At 35.5% G+C, this 23,534-nt stretch overlaps 1 pseudogene; it reads right to left on the reverse strand.

Moving 5' to 3' along the window:
* Positions 1-1,653: 1,653 nt before the first annotated feature.
* On the reverse strand, positions 1,654-14,588 carry LOC149212015 (UDP-glucuronic acid decarboxylase 2 pseudogene; annotated as a pseudogene).
* Between the last annotated feature and the right edge of the window lie 8,946 nt (positions 14,589-23,534).

The following is a 23,534-nucleotide window of genomic DNA, read 5'->3' on the forward strand; positions in this document are numbered from 1 at the left end:
AGGTCCGATGCCTATGAAAGATAAGGAGTCCATCACGTCGAAACCACGCAGGGGCAAGAAGGAAGTAGAACACCTTATCACTGAAACGACGGAGGCTTACTGTGAGGGGACAGATGCAGGAATTCAGAAATTGTTAGAAGAGTGGGAGGAGGAAATAAAACAAGGCAATGAGACAGAAGAGGAAATGGACAATTGGAGGACCTTAGTCCTGGATCTGGGCAACACCCGAGGAAGAGTTACACAGTTTAAGAAAACTCTTTAACTTTATTGGTTAATGAAGAGTTTATTAGGCAAAGCAATGGAACATATTTATGTGGGAATGGCAGTGACACTCCAAGGCATGCCGAGTTACAAGCAGGATTTGTAGTAAATCATTTTTCAGCTTCAAAAAGAAGACATCAAAGTGGGTAGAATTGACCGCCACATCCCTTGCATACTGGAATTGAATGACATGCCTGGGACATCTGCCAAAGATCCGGCATCTGTTGAATTTGCCCTGAGACCCTTACTCATGCATATTTTTGTTTTATGCGGATAACTTTTAGTTTATGTGATCAAATATCAATTTAGATAGTTATGTAGTGTATGGACATGAAATAGAGACATATCTAGCTTGGCTAGAGAGATTAAGACTTTACTGTTTTTGGATGGCTTACAATGCTGAAAGGTGGCTAAGAGACTTGGGTTCCCTTCGGGACAAGTTGAGGCCATCCGGTCAATTTTTGTGATGTAAACTTGACTTTGGTTAATAAAAAATGGAATAAACTTACCAAACTTAACAAAATATATATATATATATATATATAGATATATATATATATATATATATTTAAGTTATTTAATGTATATAATTTTAATCCCTAATAATTTAATTTTTCATAACACTAGATCTATGATATTAAATCTATTTATATACTCAAAAATACATTTAAACCATTAAAAATCACAATTTTATTTAAAATTACATCTCTCACTACTCAATTAAAAACCATAAAAACAATAAAAACACCCACCAGTGTGCCCACACCAATTTCATCCTGAATATTAAATTATATATCCAAATTTAAAGTGGATGGTAAATAAAATCTATCCCATAATATTCAGTAACATTTTTTTATCCAATACCTCTGGGCATACTCGTGTTGTCAAAATTGTCGGTCGTCATTTCAATTTCATTTTACTTCATTTGGGTGCCGTCATTCTGATTTCGTTTTACTGATTTCGGTGCCGTCATTCTCATTTGGTTTTACTGTTTTTGGTACAATCATACTGTGTGGTCTGAATCCTGTGCAAAATATCGGTTTGTCAAACATGTCGGCGTTGTAACGCATGTGATACTGTTGTCGGTACTGCGAATCTTATCGATCGGCTGAGAGTCCGCGTCCCGGTGCTAAGGCAGATAACATTTGCACCGTGGTTTTGGCCGGTATGACTAATGAGTGCCCTTTATCCCACGCTCATGAGTGCACCCCTTTATCAGAGATATAAAGGTCATGATAAAGGTCACGGGTCACGAGTTCCGTCTGCTGTCAGTAAAGAATGACTCATGTCCACTTGTTTCTCAGTTTTACATAAAATATTAGCGAATCAAAAAATATTATATTGATTTGTTATCGACAGCAGCGGAGAATCTTAAATAATTGCGCACGACGTTTAAGAATTCCGTGTGCAAGAGTCAATCCACCGGCGCCGCGGCACTGTTCTTGTTTTAATCTTCTCAGTGCTGGATTCGATGAACACAACACACTTTTGAACCTCTCGAGGAGCAGTTCTTCTACCTTTGGATTGGGCTGTGATTAATCCAGGCCCATGGAAGTCGTAAGTTAAATTTTTTCCGTATTGTTGTATAGGGTTTTCCTGCAAAGAACACTTCTTCGAAGTTTTTAACACTTCGATAGCAGAGGGTTATGGTGTTTCAACATTTCATTCCAATTGTGTGAGTTCTTTGTATTTCTTTCCACATATTTGATTATTTCCGAGAGAAGCAGTGGTAGGAGTGATTTAACATTCCATTCCAATTGTGAGATCCTTGTATTTCTTTCCGGATATCTACAACTTGTATAGCATCGTCTTCATTGTTATTCTCCTTCCGTTCATGGGCACTGATTGTACCCAAGTGGGGATAACATATATGCGGTAAGAAATACAAAGATCGCAATTGGAATGGAGTGTTCAACCATTCCAACCAACTGATTCTCTTGGAAATAATCAAATAGATTGAAAGAAGTATAAGGAATCAGCAGTTGGAATGGAATGTCGAGTCACCGTAACCCACTGCTTCTTCAGAAATAACCAAATATGAAGTCTGATGTGAAAATCGGTTCTAAGTTTCATGGGAGCTACAAATATGATGGTAAAAGCGTTCCGGGTGAGCTGGGGATGGAGAACTGCGGTTATCAAGTTACAAAATACATGCAGGCCATGCCAGTCTTTATGTTCCCGGTTTTATAAAGAATGAGCTGAAGGAATAAGGATCTAACTACGTACGAGGAATGCCTGGTCAATCTCCCGTAGGTTGAATATTCTGAACTTTCTAAGCAGAAATTTCGTCATGCTATTGTCTATCACACGGCACACGACCTATAACATATTTTCTGCTCATTTATCTGCTGTAATGTAAGTTTTGGATTTCTATGCCTTGTGTTGATTATCATCTGTAATATAGGTATTGGATTTCTATGACTTGTGTTGATTATCATCTGTAATATAGGTATTGGATTTCTATGCCTTGTATTATCTGCATATTTGATCACGTAGTCATTTAGGATTTTTCCTGACATACGTAGCGATACTGCTTCAATGTGAAGAGCCCATCAAATAGAATTCATGGAGTGTATAATAATAGTGATGTATACCAGTTAGTTTGCGTGAGTAGTCAGTTAGGATTTTTCCTGACATACTCACAGATACGAGTTGAATGCGAAGAGCCCATAAAATAGATATCATGGAGACTATAATAGTAGTGATAAACTCACTAGAACATTACACATTACAGTAAGTATGGAGTCAAAATAATACCGTTTCCCTTCCTAAAACACTCATGTATTTGGTGCTTAAGAGCAAAGGAAAAATAGGGTTGGATGTGAAGAGCCTATAAAATAGAAATCTTCGAGACCATAATAGTAGTGATAAAGTCACTAGAACCTTACACATTGCAGTAAGTATGGAGTCAAAATAATACCTTTTCTTTATTTGATGTTTAAGAGCAAAGGAAAAATAACAGTGATTTTATATTTTACCACTTTTTTGTTTTGTAATATGTGATTTTTTAGAGGAAACAGGTGCTCTTAATTATTAGGCTTATTCGAGCTTTAAAATGATTATTAGTTTTTAGTATACTAAAAACTTGTAAAACTAAAAATAGCAAAATTATGAAAATTTAATTTAAATTATCAATTTTGATACAAAGAGGAATTATAAAGGTTTTAGATCATGGAAATTATGAGTGACAATTATGTTTAGACATGGAATAAAGTTTAAGATTCAATTCATGTTTCAACTTAAAGGAATTATAGGTGTTTTAGATCATGGTACTTATGAGATATAAGCTATAATTATGTTGAATATAGGAAATGTTTATATAAAGTAATATGGATTTCAACATTCTATTATGGGTAATTGTGGCATTTTATGCAACTTTGTGATTAGCATTGATGAATAAGGTGCTAATTTGGGATTTTCTAATACTTACCAAATAAGGACATAGAGTTTGCATTCATTATAGAGAGGATGAGGAAATAATTATGCATTTTTCCTTAAATGTTTTTAAGTACATAATTGTGATGTAAGGTTGACTATGAGTAACAACTAATCAAATGACTTTGGGAGAGAAATTATTCCCATGGTTTCAAAGTTCTTACTTAGATAATAACTGTAACCCTCCTAAGTAAAGTTGACTATGACTATGAGTAACAACTAATCAAATAACTTTGGCAAAGAAATTATTCCCATCATTTCAAAGTTATTACTTAGGTAATAACGATAACCCTCCTACCAAAGATGCTTGTACCATAGAAACGTAAAGGAACAATGATAGATTTAAATATAAACAATGAATAAATATTATTTTCTTTTTGTGGTCCAAGTGAAAGCGGACATCAAAGCAGTAGTGGTGAAATATCACATTTAATAAAGATGAATGTAATACTTGGGTATTATTTCAACAATTTCATAAAGTTAATTGTCACTAGTTAAAGTTGGAAAGGAGAAATTTATTAAATCCATTCATATATTTTGGAAACTTGAACTTTGTCAACACATGCATAGATGGAAAGGGCTTACTGTTGGACATTCAATGAAAATATATGGATGATCAAGTTAAAGTAATAATAAACAAATTACTTTCAATCATGTATAGCATGTCTATATAGGGAGAAATACAAAGATGATAAATTGTTTGGAGAAGATCATAAGGTGTCAGCAAATAAGGTTGTGATTGAGAAAATAAATCAAGGGATATCATAGTTTTTTGAATATTTTTATATATGATATGCACGTTTCTCCTAAAGATATTATCCATATTTCTATAGTTGTTAGGTGGTTAGGGATTCTCTACATGACATTGATGATGGTGACACTTCTTGAGATAAAGTATTAAAGATTAAGTGTATTTGGGGTGCAGCTAAGAGGGAGGAAATTATCACCTCACTAACCTTGTTATTCACTTTCGACCATTTCTTCTCTAGCTTAGGGGGTCATCTTGGGGTTAGGATCTCTAGGGCTTTAATTACATGAATTTCATGGTGATATAGAGTGTTAATCAAGAAAAATGGTTTTGAATTTGCTCAAAAAAATAAGGGTGATGGAAGGAGAAGAGACTAGTCCCTTTTCTTTGGGGATATTGGGTCAACTAAGGCTCCTCATTCAAAGTTTTCATAGGTGGAACTAAATTAAGGATCATGGTAGTCCACTACATACCCTAAAATATTACCCAAGTTACTTCATAAATTTCAAGGATCTCGAGGAAAGATTCTCTATTATAATACTTCTAATTCCTTTGAGAAATGAGAAGGGATTCATTCAAGAATGTAGAAGAGGGAGAATAACACCACAAAAGAGGAAACACCATTCAAGAATGAAATTCCACAAAGAAAACAAGAGACTACTTACTCATTAAATCATTCACAACGCTATGAAGATGATAAAAAGTCTCAACAAAATTTCAAAAATTTCAAAACTTTCTTATATATTTCTTCCTGAAGTGAACCATGAGAAATAATTAGGAACTACATATCTATTAATAGGGACATGGACAACTTCCTTTGAAATAAATAAATAATACTTTAAATTGAAAGTATCTAATTTAGACTAAGGATAAGTAAATTACAATTATCTTTCATTAACTAAGCTAAAGTGCATAAGATTTAGGTTTTCATGCCACATGTACAACAATGTAATGATAAAAAAATCCTAAAAAGTAAGACATCTCCTCAAATCAAAAGGTATAATGTACCTCGAAGTTGGTTCTCTAGCTTCCAATGCCCTCCCAACCTTGTGGATGTCCACAAAATATGCACATCTAACACTTAAGTCTACTTTTAGTTTGACAAAATGGCTTTAAAAGTGAATGTTGTGCTTGAAAAATGACAAGACCCTTTAAAATGGCCTTACATTCAATGGTAAAACCATAAGTGAATATTTGAAAGTATACTTATAGTTATAAAATAAGAGATGCAAAGCTCATAGGTTTCTTTAAATAGTCAAATTACTTATTCGAAATCTAATGCATGAGAATCAAACCCTATAAAATCCATTTTTAAATAGACCCAAGGAGATCATGGAACTCTCCAAATGGGAATAAATTCACTCAAATGTAATTTGTGTGGGAAATATAGAATATGAAATTTTGATGCAATTACAAGTACCTAGCAAGAATCTAGGTCATTACTCTGTTTTAATGAGCTGGTGTTGTGTCCAAATGGGCCTTTCTAAAAAGGAAAAGTGTCAGGTTGAGAAGTTAGTAGTCCTAGGTATTTGAGACAAATGTCTAGAACATGTTTTTTTGTTAGGATATTTTCTGGCCTATATGAAGTATACATGTGTAGGATGTGCAATAGTAGAAAAGGAAATTTGTAGGGAATAGGGTAGAGTAAAGCCAAGAAAGATAGAGAGTGAGCACGAGAGATCAATCAACTTGAGAAACGAAGCTATATAATTCCCCATCAATATATTGTTGTGAGTAAGTAAATGAACTAAGTTAGCCTATATGTCTTCAGTGGGTTTGATATTCTATTTCAACTATGTGAATGTTTTGTATAACCGGCCTATGGATTTGTGTGTGTGTGTTAACTATGATCAAGTATGGATGACTCCATGGTTCCCACTTAATCATTATAGTGTATATAAGCTCTTGCAAGAGGGTGTAGAAGACTTTGAAGTTCTAAAAAGAATTTCAAGTGTTATAAGTCAAATTTGTATGTGTTGTGTTTTTAAATCACATCTTGAGGAGGAGGTGGGAACATAATACAAAGCTCACCATCCAAGATGGAAGCAAAAAACATGATGATATCTATTAAGGAACTGACAAATTGAGATGTCATTAGGCTTATGTCACCACACAAAATGTGGTAATGGTAAAACCTCATCATAATTATTAGAATTTTATACAAAATGCTGGAATTTTTGAGTGCTATGAATTTTCACCTAATTTATGATTAAGAAAAGTTGTTGAGAGCTTGCGAGGGAGCCGAAGTCATGATGAAAAGAAAACTATTTGTGGTTGATAACCTACACATCTGGTTGTATGCTAATCCAAATCACTAGTGAAATTATCAAGCCTGAGCGAAAGACGTTTTGGTGTATTGGTGGTTCTAATGTAGGTAAAAGGTTGATGGAAAAACTCCCCCTCTCTTAGCCAATGTCACGGGGAAAACCTCCGAGTGATCCATAAGCATCATGGATATTAACCCTAAATTATTGGTTTGTTAGATTACTTTGTGGGTGAAAGCCTTGTTATGACCCCTTGGTCATGTGCTTATGTTGTAGGTGGAACACTTGCAATATACCTATGTTTTGGATTCTTTCCTATTTATAATGGCCATTAAATCAAGGGTCCACACCAATAAGAGCATTGTATGCTTGAAACGCAAGTCTGCTTGGGTTTAACCATGTTCTTTGTAAATCTAGGGTAAATGTGAGGTGTGTGCATTACATGGATATTCATTTATTAGGCATGAGCACTATTACACACTGATCATGAGGGTTCGATAGTGACTCCTCCATGGTTAAACTAGAGATATAATTCCATAGATAACTCAGATTCCATACCCATTTGTGAGACTGGGAGGGGTTGAGAAGCAATTCCAATTTATATTGGTTGTGTCATGTAGTATTAGATCCAAGTGACACTCATTAGGATCAAGAAGCAAAGTGAGGGATTGAACAAATGAGGAGGTGATCAGAAACAAAATTACAGGGATCAAAGAAACTGGAAAAGACTCCTCATGTAGGAGAGAGTGAGACAAAGGACCAAAGCTTAGTGGAAAATATTTCTAGCAAAGCAAGAACTAGAAAATGATTGTCAGAGCACATTAAATAAAGGAATTCGTGAATTTGAAATCTCAATATGATGATACATTATATGTAAACTATTCTTGTGTTTTAATTTTGATCTTAGACAAAGAAATTTTTGGTTTCAGGTGTAGCAGGAAAGAAGAGAAATATGGCAAATAACTCCAATAGCAAAGAAGTTGTATTCTAGAAGTTGTTCCAACTAAGGTTGGAAAGAAAAGAGGATAGAGGAAGCCCTCAAGGGAAGTGAAGTGAATTGGAAAAGTTCTCAAGGAAGGTGACCAAAGTTCAATATCCAAGAGTAGAGGAAGCTCTATAGGTTCCAAAGGAGGAGAACCTATGATACCAAAAGGCCAAGCCCTAAGGAGGGAATCTTGGTGAATTTTCTTGTGGAGACTTGTTTTCATCTCATAGTCAACATGGAAAAGCTCATAAACAAGGAGAGAGAGATGGCCATAATGGTTATGATAGGGGTTTCAGTCAAATCCACAACAGAATGGAGGAATATGATAAACTAGATGGAATTAGGAGAATGATGATCCATGAGGAGTTTTAAGGGAATATGGTTGTGTTAAAGGAAATACTTAGTGTGATGGACATGCTCCTAAAAGAGATCGAGAATGAAGATCAAAGATGGGGATGGGATCTAAAGAAAAATATCTAATGGAATATTAGACAACTACAAGCAAGGAAGCTAGAAGTGAAGAAGAGGCACCTCTTAAGTGCTAAATTGGATAGGAAGAGTTCATAGTGGCTAGGAATGAGGAGTAATAAGTTCACTATTTTGAACGAGAGTGAGGAGTACTCCTTGGAGAAAATGTTGTGGTAGAGGCACCCAATGGGGATAGAGAGCCTTATGATTTTAAAATTTATGTTTTTCTCATGATTGCAATCCATAAGAATGATGAAGGTGGACAATCATATATAGATGTCATATGAACAACGAAGAATAATGGAATACTTTTTCAAAACATTGGGGTAGGACAAAAGTTAAAATCCATCATACTCGAAAAGGATGCAACACTAGCTCATGAAGGCAATCACAAGGAGATCCATACATAGAAGAAATAATTGGTGATAAAAACATCAAAAGAGGTTAGAAGGTCTCCTGGTTTTAAAACTAATAAATTTTGTGTAGATTTGTAGGTCAATGGCATGGAATTTGTTCATCAGCAAGAGGATAGAGACGAAGAGAAAATGAATTCAATAAAGGATAGAAAATCCTTAAAAAAATATCACAAAGGAAGAAGGAGGCATAGGAGTTTCTTCTCAAAATCAGGGACAAGAAGAAGTAAGTTTGTTTCCCAACAACAATCAAAGGGAGCCTCTCAAGTACCTCCTAAAGCGAGTCATGGAAGCAAATAGAACAATACTAACTTGTGAAGGAAACTATGTGTAAGGTGAAGGAAAACCATTCAAATTTTTTATGAAATAAAGTGTAGACGAGGACGCCAACCTCATAAAGTAGAAGGAACGACATTCCATTGCAATGCTACTACAATATGTGAAGGAAATGTGATTCATAAAAGACTAGTTGGAAAATTCAAAATTTAAGGGATATTGCACAAAGGGTGTAGTTTGTAAAGACAACCAAGGGAAGGATCAATGAGATAAAATGCAACAGTTAGAGAAAATTATCATGAACTTAAATAAGGAGGTCAAATTGCTAAAATGGTTGAAGGAACCTATTTTTAAAATAGAGAAATTGTTTTCTCTTTAAACTAATTATGAAGTTGCACATGTCAAGGGAATTGAGACAAGTCAAATAATGTATCATATGGATGAAATTGTATTTCATTCAAAGAAAGAAGATGAGAAGCGAGAAGAGACAAAAATTCCTAAACCAATTATTTCTTTTGGTAATTTTTATGAAGCTCGTGATGTAATAACTGTTGGTATTGTGGGAAAAATAAAACAAATGCTATCATGAGAAGGAGAAAAAGGGGAGCATGAGACAAATATGTCTCATGAAATTGAAATTTTACTTCATTCTCGGCCAAGGGATATGGAGCAAGAATGTATTATCATAGAAGTTGCAATGGGAAATAATGGAGGTATGCATGCTAATAACCTGCTCAGTAAAGGTAAAGAAACTAGTTATGCAATACGTCCATTGCATGTGTAAAGGATGGAATTCTATCTTCCATAGAGTAGTTGCAGGGGAGGTTGTCAAATTTATTTAATCAAGAATAGGAGCTACATGATGAGGTGGAATGTGAACCCATGGATTAACACACTACTGAACATGAATGGTACCAAGAATTTGGTTAAGAAAGGAAATAAGATAAACATTGAACCCAAGGAATTGTGGAGGTTGAAGGTACCTAAGAAATGGTATGGCGAAAAGGAAGAAACAATAAATTGTAGGACTTGGTTGACTATAAGGGACTACATTAGCATAATAAGAAGGTAGTAGCAAAAAAAACATGGGATCTTAGAAGGACAAGGACAATAGCCAAAAAAAAACATGGGGTCATAGAAGGACAAGGACAACAACATGACAAAAACGTAAATTCACAAATATGTAGAAAAGCACAAATTACGAGATCCAAAAGAACTTTGACAAATTGAAGACTTGTGAAGAGGTGGTATTAAAAATTTCTACATGAGGAGCTGCAGGAGCATCAAACCCTAGGAAACCCATTTTTTACCTGACCCAGCGGAATCATGAAATTCTCCAAAGAGAAAGAAATTAGCTAAAATTAAATTTGTGTAGAAAATATAGAATACACAATTGTGATGTAATTACAATTGCTGGCAAGAATCTACATTGTTATGTTGTTTTAATGAGCCATTGTTTTGGCCAAATGTTCCTTTGTAAAAGGGAAAAGCCTCACGTTGAGGTATTAGTAGTCCCAAGTATTTAGAACAAATGTCCAAAATAGATTTGTTCTTTTAGGATATTCTATGGCCTGTAAAAAGTATATTGGTGTAGCATTCGTAGCAGTAGAAAAGGAAGTTAGTAGGGGACATGGTAAATTAGGGACTAGAAAGCATGATAGTTCGAGAAGGGAAATTGTGTAATCTCTTTTCATTATACTATTCTAAGTAATTAAATGAATTGTTATAGCATGTGTGCCTTTGTGGGCTTGATCTTCTGTTTGAACTTGTGTGAATGCTCTACATAATTGGTATGTGGATTAGTGTGTGCATGTTTCCTAATAATCAAGTATGGATGACTGCAAGAGGATTTATATGCCTTTGAAGGTCTACAAACAATGTGGAATGTTATAATTCAAATGCTTTTTTGTTGCTATATTGCAGCCTAAGGAGGAGATTGGGACATAATACAAAGTTCACTATCCATGTTGAAAGCCCAATCCTCAGTGATATCTATTAAGGTGTTGAAGCATTGAGATTTCGTTGGACAGAAGTCACCACACAGAATGTGGGAGTGGTAGTAAGTCATCACAGTTGTTAGAATTTTATACACAACATTGAAATGCCAAGGCATGTGAATTCTAGCCCGGTTTATCATGAAGAAAAGCACTGAGAGTTTGACAAGGAGTTGGACTCAGGATGCCAAGAAAACTCATTGTGGTCAAGGGCATACTGGTTCCGTTGTACGCTAAGCCAAACGGCCAGTGAAAGTATCAGGCCCAAGCGAAAGTTGGTTTGGTGTGCTGGTGGTATTGGCGTAGGTAAGCGTTCGATTGTAGAGCCTCACTTGTGTTGGTGGATGTCAGGAGGCTGATGCCACCAATTGTCCATAAGAACCATGGATCTCACCCCTTGATTCTCTATCGTTTGATTACTTTTCGGCCAGAGCTTGGTTGCGGCCCTCCCGCTGTGTGCCTACGTCATAGGGGATCCCTTTGTATTCCACCAACACGATGGATTTTGTTTCCATGCTAGGGGGAGCGACCAACTTGTAAGGCAAAGTGGTTTGGGTCTAAGCGTGTTCTTTGGAAACTTGGGGTAAGCACAAGATATGTGTGTTACATGGAAATTCAGTGATTAGACATGAGCACTATTCTCCATTGATTGTGAGGGTTGGGTACTGACTCGCACAGGGTAAAACCAGAGATCAAGGTCCATAGAGAACGGTCCATATAGAACTTAGATTTCGCAGGCATGTGAGAGACTAGAAGCGACTGAGCAGAAGTCCAAATTATGCTGACTATGTCACATTCTATCATCTTCAAGAGGAAGATTCTACCACCTTAAGAAATCATTCTCAATAATATAAGATTGATAAATCACTAAAGTGATGTAAAGACTACCATTTTATTTCATGTTCTACAACCTTCATAAACCCGTAAAGTGACGTAAAGACTACACTTTCGCTTTTTGTTGGCTACAGAAGGATCAGATTCATCATGCTCAGTCTCTGTAGTCCACATGTATGTATTAGAATTTGCTAAGAGATGTCGAAAGAGACTCTCTAATTCAACCATTTTGCAGATAAAAATCAGACTTGAATTGAAAAAGAAGGAGTTACAGCTCACAGGTGAGTACTGCACCTGGAGACTGCACTCAAACAAAGAGAACTCTCTCTGTACACTCTACTTACATCAAATGAGCAATTACATCATTAAGTACATTACTAGAGATCAGGAAGTTGCAACCAAACTCCTACACTCTAGGAACAAATCCTAAACTAAGGAGATACGTTACAACTTGTGTAACCATTTCTCCATTAATACAAAATAATATTAATTATTTTCAACTCCCCCCCTTAATGGAGAAAGGATTATCTTGAACTCCTAGCATCCCTCTAAACAATTCAAACTTTACACGCCCAAGAGGCTTAGTAAAAATATCAGCCATGTTATCACAAGTTTTACAATATTCAACACATATCTCTTTTGACAGTAGTTTCTCTCGATGAAGTAGAGCTACAGTGCTCTTCTTTTTGCTGCTCCATGCTATGACCCCGGATCCAATGCTGAATGCGTAACCTGTGATAGATCTTCGATCATCCAAGTTACCTGCCCAATCGGAATCTGAAAAACCTGCTAGAATAACATCAGAAGTGTTAGTGTACAAAATGCCATAATTACTAGTACCACTAAGATACCTCAACACACTTTTTGCTGCGACCCAGTGACTTTCGAGTGGTTTTGACATGAACTAGCTCAACACACTAACAGAGTATGCCAAATCTAGTCTAGTTGTAGTCAGATATATCAAACTACCAACTAGTTGTCCGTACATGGTTTCATCCACCTCTTTAGTACCATCATCACTGCTCAACTTTAAGTTCTGTTGTAATAGTGTTGTTTCTGATCTGCACTGCTCCATTATGAACCTTTCCAGCAAGCTTCTGGAATACTTCCCTTGAGTAAGAAAGGTTTGTCTAGAGTCTTTCCATCTCATACACTTGTGACATCTGATTTCTTTGATCAGATTGTTAGCATTCCCTGTTATGATCATATCATCTACATACAAAGAAATCAAAATAATTTGCCTCTGTTTATTAAACTTGGTATACAGATTTGGATCATTCAAGCTCCTATGAAAGCCATGCTGAACAAAAACTGAGTCAATTTTCTCATACCACGACCTGGGTGCCTATTTTAAACCATAAAGTGCCTTTTTCAATTTACACACAAGATGTTCCTGCCCCTTTTTCACAAAACCTTCAGGCTAAATAAATTTCTTCCTTGAAGTCACCATTCAGAAATGCAGATTTAACATCTAGCTGGTGTAGTTGCCATTTGTGTTTTGTTGCTAAGGAAATTAGCATTCTAATGGTGTTTAATTTGGCTACAGGAGCAAAGGTGTCATTGAAATTTATTCCCTCTTGCTGTGAGTAACCCTTTGCTACCAGTCTAGCTTTAAGTTTCTCTATACTCTCATCTGCATTTATTTTTGGTTTATACAGCCATTTGCATCCTATAGGGGTTTTACCTTCAGGCAATTCAACCAAATCCCAAGTATGGTTTCTATTTATCGATTCTATTTCCTCATACATTGCAGCCCTCCATGCATCAGATTTGCTTGCTTCCTCATAATTTGCAGGTTCTACAATGTTTAAAAACTTTGACATTAATGCATAGTCTTTCAATTTAGAAGGTAATCGAGTATTCCTACTTGATCTCCTTGGTAGGGGACTTACCTCAAATCTGTCTATTTCAGCCTTTTCTGGGCTTGCATTATTGATTACATTTCCTATTACTTCTTCTTCTTGTTTCTCCTCCTGCTCTTCATCTTCCTCACTATTTCCTTTCATTAGCAATGGAATGTCCCAATCACTGTTAGAGTCATCCTTTCCTTCTTCAACCTGTTCTAGTTCTAACATTGTAAATTCCCCAGGATTCCCAAGATTGAAAGGACCAACATGTTCGCCTTCCATAAGTCGCATAAGGCCTTCTACCAGATCAGAAATGAATTGGAAGCTCCGTGTCTGTTTCCCATTTCCAAAAACTGTTAAAGGCTCCTTGCGCAAATCTTGATCAACAAAATTATTTGCAACACGACCATCATCACGGCACATTCGCAGACTGTATGTATTGAAAATTCGAGCAATCCGAACCTCAACATTTGCTCTCCTGTGATAATCCATAGTCAGAGTTTCGGCTGTTCTCTTACCCTCATCATAGCAACTACGGACTCCGATGGGATTAACATTGCCCCAGTAAGCTTCAGTTTGAGGATGTTCAAGAGGATCTCCATAAACCTCACTAGTACTTGTAAGCAAAAAGCGTGCCCCAACACGCTTGGCAAGTTTGAGTATGTTTAAGGTTCGCACATCACTGTCGCCTCTTGCCATGAGCCTGTCAAGTAGATGACTGCCAACAAAGCCAGCTCCACCCGTCACGACAACTTGCAGGGACTTTCTCTTCAAACCTAGGGGCACTTTAGTCCCTGAATTCACCATCGAACCTGAATGATACTGAGCACACCGAGAAATAGGCATCTCATAAACAACCTGATGAGGTTTGTCGGGCACAAACCTTCCATTTTCATTAACATTAGAAGCCAAAAAAACCAGGCTGAAGGATAGATAAAGTCGATGCGATGGCGATTCCTATCAAAATAAACAGCAGCCGCTGCTCCCTGAGTAAATAATCTACTGGCCTGATAATAGACCACGTCTTTTCTGGCTTAAGAGAGTACTCATCATTGTTATTCATATTGGACTGATAAAATTTCTGATCCTCTGATGAATAAGTCTTCAATGAGCCACCACCGGGCAAGTCCGATCTGCTGCCACCAAACAGACCAGGAACTCCAATGCGCCACCACCGGGCAAGTCCGATCTGCTGCCACCGAACAAATCAAGAACTCCAATGCGCCACCACTGGGCAAGTCCGATCTACTGCCACCGAACAGATTAGGAACTTTCAAAGCGCCACCACCAGGCAAATCCGGTATGCTGCCACCGAACAGATCAGGAACTCTAATGCGCCACCACCGGGCAACTCCGATCTGCTGCCACCGAACAGATCCGGAACTCCAATGCGCCACCACTGGGCAAGTTCGATCTGCTGCCACTGAGTAGATCAGGAACTCCAATGCGCCACCACTGGGCAAATTCGATCTGCTGCCACCGAGTAGATCAGAGATTTCAAAGTGCCACCACCGGGCAAGGCCGATCTGCAAAAAAATGCAGATTTTCCACAGAGAAAGAGGCTGGTGCTTCTCGACAGTGAAATACTAAGGCTTGATTTTCTGCGCCAATAGCGCCAACCCTTCGTTCCGCTCAAAAATGGCGCGACTGTTCGCGACGAAACCGCGCCAACCCTATTTTCCGCTCAGAGATGATCAGTCATCTGAGACTTGTCTTCAGGTGTTACTAGAGTCCACCTAATTCTATGAATGCTTCTGTACACTCCGCCGCCACTACAGTTCTGTAATCAATGATGCATCCTAAAAAAAAAAATTAAGTCTATCCCTACTCTGTGCTCTGATACCAAGATAAAAATCAGACTTGAATTGAAAAAGGAGTTACAGCTCACAGGTGAGTACTGCACCTGGAGATTGCACTCAAACAAAGAGAACTCTCTCCGTACACTCTACTTACATCAAATGGGCAATTACATCATTAAGTACATTATTAGAGCTTAGGAAGTTGCAACCAAACTCCTACACTCTAGGAACAAATCCTAAACTAAGGAGATACGTTACAACTTGTGTAACCATTTCTCCATTAATACAAAATAACATTAATTATTTTCAACTTTTGCCACTTTTCTGGAGGAGCCATCACCTCGGTTTTCGCCATGTTGGAAGACAATTGAATCATTCGTTTCTCACACAACCAAGAATACAGGAAACGTGGAGGACCTGTCATTAAGCATACTGTTTCCACATATATCCTTTCTAATTACCATCCCAGACTGTATGATGGAGTTGTATGTTGTCTCTGGATACCAGCAACCTCTTGGAACAATACCTCAGGGCATCTGGTATACTGAACACCAATGATTGTGATCCTCTCCTTGTTAGGATCCTCACTAACGCGTATGTGAAATATCACTGTGCAAGATTCAACCCAAGTATATCATAAAGGAAGGTATATCCTTTGTAAAGTGGCATTATATGACTAACATTGTTTCTAGAATCCAGTGTGTTACCGTTCACACTATCACTTGCTTAAAAAGACTAAAATGCCCAAATTACAAGATGCATAACAAGCGCATCAATCAAAGTTTTCATGGTCATAATTTGCATATTTTCTTCGTTGATATGTCTGAAATAGATCTATAACAGTGAGGAAGTATGTTTGATTTTGCTTGGGTGATTTCCAAATAAACATAGTCCAAAATATTTTCTAACATAACACAAGTCATGCCACCAGATTTAGGAGTTCCAACTCACATAACACAAGTCATGCCACCAGGTTTAGGAGTTCCAAAAGTGTCTATCATATTATGGGAATTCAATGAAATTGTAGTGACATAATCATAGAGCTTGTACCTTCATGGCATCCTCTCAATTCTTTGATTCAACTTTTTGTTGCAAGGAGTTCCAACTCACATAAAAATTCTTTGTTTCAACTTCTTGTTGCATGGAGTTCCAACTCACATAACAATTTTTTTATTCAACTTTTTGTTGCAAGGAGTTCCAAAAGTCATGCCACTAATTTGAGGAGTTCCAAAAGTGTTTGTCATGTTATGGGACTTTAATGAAATTGTAGTGACATAATCATAGGGCTTGTACTTTCATGGTATCTTCTCTATGGTTTTATTCAACTTTTTGTTGCAAGAGAATGGCATAAAAAACTAACATATTAGAAAGAGATTTTTTACCCATAGAGTACCCTTTAGGTTAGAAATAATTCTTTCATATCTAATTCTTAATTATCATGATTAATCACCCGAAGTAGTAATAAAATTGATATTTAGTAGGAGAGAAAAAATCTTCATCCATATCGACTCCACTTTTTACATCCCTAGTCTTTAAAACATAGCCTAAACAAATTGTTGATCCCGAGTAAACAAAATATCATTTAGCCATCCAGCTCAACCACAAAATAACTCCTCATAACATATTGGGGTCGAACATTAGGCTCCTATTTGGGTACATGTTATGGAACCTCAAAATCTTAACATCTCGTCAACATTTACCTCCTTTATTCATAGTCATTAAGAAGAATAGGGAAACATCAAGCTATGAGTGCTTGTAAGCTAAAGGCTCTATCGTTGCTATTGTGTACATGAGTTTGGTTACCTCGAATCCAATGATATCATTAAACACAAAAAAATATGGATTATTGTTTACATGAATTTGGTTACCTGGAACCCAATGATATCATTAAACACAAACAAATATGGATTTAAGATACTACATGTCAATGCCATGGAAAAGCATGGTTGTAGATCTTGTTAGGCCCCTAGAACTATGTTCCGCATGTCTCCAACAATGATAATTTCTTTTTGTTACCAATTCAAGATGTTAAATATTGTTCAAGTTTTTGCTGTTGAATATTTCACTGAAACCTTATCATAAGATATTATAATTTGAATATACTCTCCACAAGGATGTAATTGTCCCAAATCTACCCTAATCATTATTAGGCCTTAATAGATGACTAAAAATTTTGAGCCGCCTTGCACATAAAGATGTAACTAACAAACCTATACATAATTTGGAAATCCAATTCACTATCTTAGTTTCCAGGTTTCTTTGGATATAGAAAGTTGTAACTAGCAAGACGATAAATAATTAGAAAATCTAATTCACTATCATATTTTCTAGGTTTCTTTGGATATATCTTATTCATACTCTAGATTACTTTTGCACCCAAAAGCACTCGTTCACTCACTATGGTAGAGATGTTGTAATGTATTGTCCTGTTAAACATTTTGAATAATTACATAAAAATAAAAACATACAATAAAACAAAATAATTAATAATCATAATTATCAATAAAACATTTTTCAATCTATCAAATTATATATAAATTTAAAAAAACATAAATTAATAGTTATATTTCAAACTATAATTAAATCAGCTAGATTTATCTTAATTTGGGCTGCAAAGAAGAATCAAATCTCTTGAGATACAAAACTTTTTTAAGAATGAAAAGAAATTTGATATTTTCAAACACTTGGTAAATCAAAATTTAAGATGAATGTAGAATAATCATTTTGAAATACAAACATAAACATTTATCTACATTTCTGATCAAAAGTACCAACTTGCATGGACTTAGAGAACCGTTTTCTAGAAACAGAGTGCAGCTTAACAGTGTTAATCTCGAGTTTCCTCTGTATTCTTATAGCAATAATTAACACACTAAACTGACGAGTACTTAATATGTTTCCAAGCGAGGACTGCTTCTTCTGAATGACTTCTAGAGTGCTCTGTTTCTTGTAAAAGTAGTTCTTCTGAATGACTTCTAGAGTGCTCTGTTTCTTGTAAAAGTAGTTATGGATTGCAGGCCCTCTGCTTCTGCCTATCAAACTGTTCTGAGAAAGTGCCCGCTTTCTAGAAACAGAGTGCAGCTTAACAATGTTAATCTCGTGTTTCCTCTGTATTCTTATAGCAATAGTTAACACACTAAACTGACGAGTACTTAATATGTTTCCAAGCGAAGACTGCTTCTTCTGAATGACTTCTAGAGTGTTCTGTTTCTTGTAAAAGTAGTTATGGATTGCAGGCCCTCTGCTTCTGCCTATCAAACTGTTCTGAGGAAGTGTCCGCATCAAAATCGACTGATTGGTCATCTTTCTGTTTTGAGACAAGAGAGTCAACATTGAATGTTCTAACCATAGATATCCTTCCAAGTTCCACTCTTATACTGTAGCGAGGCATCCTTCTCCTTGATATAGAAAATAAAACAGGTACTCTTTTACTGTGAGTGATGTATTCCAAGTCATCCAATGGTTGTGCGTACTCTCTTTCCCGTGGATATCCTTTGTAAATTGGCATCATATCACTAACATTGTTCCTAGAGTCTTGTACATTACCAGTCAAATGATCACTTGCATATAGAGACTAAAGTGCCCAGTCAAACGATCACTTGCATATAGAGACAAAGGTGCCCAAATTACAAGATGCATAGCAATCACATCAAAGTTTTCATGCTCATAATGCTTTTATTGACGACTTTAAGTTTTGCATATTTTCTTCGTTGATATGTCTGGAATAGATTTATAACAGTGAGGAATTATGGTGGATTTTGTTTGGGTGATTTCCAAAGAAACATAGTCGAAAATATTTTCTCACATAACACAAGCCATGCCACCAGATTTAGGAGTTCCAAAGGTGCTTGTTATATTATATGGGACTTTCTTAATGAAATTGCAGGGAATGATAGGGCTTGTACTTTCATCATATCCTTGGTATTCATTGATTCAATTTCTTGGTTCAAGATAAATCCATAAAGACATAAGATACTGAAAGGGATATTTACCCATAAAGTACCATATAGGACATAATACTTTTTAGGTTAGAAGTAGCTTTTTTCTATTTAATTTCTAATTAGGATGATCATTAAGAAGAATATTATTTACGTCAGAAGTAGCTTTTTGCTATCTAATTTCTAATTATAATGATTATTAAACAAAAGTAATAACAAAATTGACATTTAGCAAGAAAGCAAGAATTTCCATCTACGTCAACTCTACTTTTTAACTTCCCTAGCCCTGGAAAGTTAGCCTAGACGAATTGTCGATCCCCAGCAAATAAAATGTCATTTAACCATGTAGCTCAGCCATAAAGTAACTCTTCACAACATTTTGAGGTGTAACATTAGGCTCACTTGGGGACATGTTTTCTCTTCCAAACTGCATGGGAACCTCAAAATCTTACCATCTCATCAACAAAATACCTCCTTTATGCTTAGTCATCATTGCTATTGAGTACATGAATTTGGGTACCTTATCATTAAACATAGACAAATGTGGACTTAAGATACTACATGTCAATAGCATGAATTTCTTAAAAAGACGGATGTAGAACTTGTTAAGCCCTTAGAAACATGCCATGCATGTCACGTGCCATGGTAATTTATTTTTATTGCCAATTGAAGATGTTAAATATTTTTCAAATTTCTTCTCAAACCTTATTATAATTTGATATACTCTCTACAAGGATGTAATTATTCAATAATCTACCCAATCATTATTAGGCATCAACAAATTAAAACTTTCGAGTGGTCTTACACATAAGTTGTAATTATCAAGTTTATAAATAATTGAGAATATACCTTATTCATATTGCTAGATTCTTTTTTGTAATAGAAAAACACTATTCAACTTGGTGTGCTAGAGATATTTAATATATTATCATGTAAAACACTCTGATATTATCAAATTACATAAAAATAAAAATAATATAAAATTTAAAAACATAAATTAAAATAAAATCATTAATAGTCATAATTATTAGTAAGATATTTTTCACTTTATCAAATTATATAAAAAATAATAAAAATAAATGTATAAAATTAATAATTATATTTATAATTAATAATTATATTAGATAAAATTTATTTTAATTCTAGAACTATTAAGTGTCAAGAAAGATTAAATATCTTGAAAAGACATTTGATACTTTGATTTTTGGTTTTTTCAAGATGAAAAAAACATTTGATACCTTAATTTGATTTGGTCCAGATTTGCTACTCATTTTCAAAAGCAAGTCTAAAACATTCATCGTTACCATGCTCAACATTTACCAACATTTCTGAAAGTAGGATCTAGGCTAGTCATTTTCAAATGCAAGCATAAAGCATTCATCGTTATTGTGTTGAACATTTATCGACATTTCTGAGAGTACCAATTTGCATGGACTTAGAGAGTTGTTTTCTAGAAACAGAGTGCAACTTAACAATGTTGATCTCGTGTTTTGCCTGGATTCTAGCAGCATTTAACAGACTAAACTGACTAGTACTTAATATGTTTCTAAGCTAGGACTTCTTCCTTTGAATGACTTCTATACTGCAAATGTCATTGCTCGGTTTCTTGTCAATGTAATTATGGATTACAGGCACTCTGCTTCTGCCTATCATATTGTTCTGAGGAAGTGTCTGCATCAAAATCGACTGACTGGTTATCCTTCTGTGTTAAGGCAAGAGCGTCAACATTGAACCTTCTATCCTTCTACTCTTTTACTATGAGTGATGTATTCCCAAGTCATCCAAGGGTTTTGCGTACTCTCTTTCCCCTGGATATAGAACCTCAAATAGGTCTACTACTCTTCATGTAGTGTAAGGAATACGTGTCACGATTCATGTTGCTAATTTTTATTCTATCAAGACTGGTTCCGTATAGTATAGCATGCAAAAGGATAAAGATGTTCTCATACATCATTTTTACATCTTAGGATGTTTTCTGATAAAAATTGAAGAAAAAAAATGATGGACGAGAAAATTTGTTCTTTTCAGTATTACAAATCATTTAAATAAGATTACATGAGTTAAATTCAACTTAAACTCAATTAACTTAAACTGAACTAGGACACTTGGAAGGACAATTTTGAAACTAACAGGTGGTTGGGATTAGATTCTCTAACACTCCCCCTTAATTACAACCACATAAAATTCAATTAAGATACATGCTGGTCTATGTCTCAACTAGGTTTACAATTTAAAAATTGGCTTCAACTTTTCTTCTTCTCTTTTTCCAAATCTTATAGCCTCTAAATTGTTTCATCTTTTTCTCTTTGTTGTATTCTTCAAGCCTCAGTTTCTTCATTTGTTGGTGCAAATCTTCCATTTTTCTAGGCTGTCTAAGAATATCTTGTACTTCTTCAAAAAATGAGTTGTATGTTGGCTCTTGCCACATATTATCTTTTGTAGTGCACTTTTCATCATCAATCTACTGCAACATAAGACCATAATACAATTTCATCTCTTGAGGACTCCAATACCGGAAATTTCATTAATTTCTTCATCATGCATGTTGTCTTCAACATTCATTTCTATAGCTTCTATGCAGACATCATCTAGACATGGTGTTGCAAGCGATGCTTCAAGAAAATTTAATTGTTCTTCAAAATCATTCTGTGTACTTGCACATTTGAAATCAATGTTAGAATTAAAGATATTTGTAGAACCACATTGGTTCTGTTCCTTCTGCTCTGTAATGAGAGTTTCCTTCTGTTGCACTTCCAACTCTGCTGCTACTTTTGTCTCTATTTTCTCTTTGTGGGCTTCCTTCATTGTCTCTACCTTTTTTTTTCTTTTTCTCTATCGCTTCCACTTTTGTACTAACCTGTGCTGCTGCAGACAGGTTGTCTTCCACTTGGTTTTCAGATTGAAGTGGGTTTGCTTCACTAAATAACATCATGTCGATATGATGTTTTTGTTGCATCACCTGCAACCATTCATCATTAGTCAATAATTAGTCAGAGGAGAAAGCACGTTAATCGAGTTTCCTTGCATCATTTTTCAATTGATGCGGGTTGGTTGTGATGGACAGTATGTTAGAGCACTAAGGATTCCCTTCAAGGTCGAGAAAAGAGTTAGCACACGACCTTTGTTCATTACACAGAGCATTAAGATACTAAAATTTTGCAGCTAAAGTTCCTTCGCAAAAGTCCGCAACCACCATTCTATCTGAAAAGTCAAAGTTCACGAAAGGTAGTCATTTGTATGTTACTTCATGATTTTGTATGTTATGAATCTTGAGTAATGATGAATGACTAATGACTTCACAGCAAACTTCATCTCACAGTTGCTTCACTTTGCTACAATCTCTGTAGCAAATCTTTGCTCTTTTCTTGTGAATACACACACATATGAAATGTTTTTCTCAACAAGTCTTATGTTGTCTTCACTCAAGTTGCTACTCTATGAGGGAGTCTCTCTCTGTTTCTCTCAAGGAGTTTTACATAGGCTAAGCTCTGATACCATGACAAAAATTGAAGAGAACAAAATGATGGAGCAAAGGAATTGCTCTTCTCAGTATTACAAATCACTTAAATAAGATTACATTGTAAACATTAGTAATAAATGACTGGAGTTAAACTCAATTTAAACTCGACTAACTTAAACTGAATTGGGTTTTGATACATAACAGGTGGTTGGGATTAGATTCTCCAACTTTTGCATACATCATTTTTACATTATACCCATTACTCATTGTCACTTTGAAAATGTGATTCAGCTTAACTAGGGAGCTAAGATACTTATGAAAAGTTTTGGATGTAAATCGCGTGCAAAAATCTAGAGATACATGCATCGGTAGGTTGATCCCTTGTTACCCCATACAAAGTTCTTGGGATGTAAAAATGATTTATGAAAACATCTTTATCCTGTATGGAGTCATTTATATGGATATACCTTTTGAGAGATCCACCACTTGTTGCCATCAAAAAATGTGATGTCATTTAACATTGTCAAAGATCTACCATCTCTTGCCATCAAGTCATGATCCTTTACATCTCCAACACATGTTATGACAAAGGTTCAAAAGTTCTAGTGGAAAGTCATAAAGTGCAAGCCATGTAACATTTTATTTTTAGCGTCATTGTCCTTATCAACTTATATGAATTCTGATTGATCTGGTACAAAAAGTAGTATCATGTTGTAATAACATCTTTAATAATGAAGGTTGGTCGCAACACTGAAGTTTTATTTACCTGGCTTGAAAGTGCTTAGGTTGTCATGTGGAAAACAACGAAAGCT

Source organism: Pinus tabuliformis, chromosome 1_1 (genome assembly GCF_031772625.1).
Source record: "Pinus tabuliformis cultivar Carrire ecotype Pingquan chromosome 1_1, CPIR1, whole genome shotgun sequence".
Taxonomy (NCBI): domain Eukaryota; kingdom Viridiplantae; phylum Streptophyta; class Pinopsida; order Pinales; family Pinaceae; genus Pinus; species Pinus tabuliformis.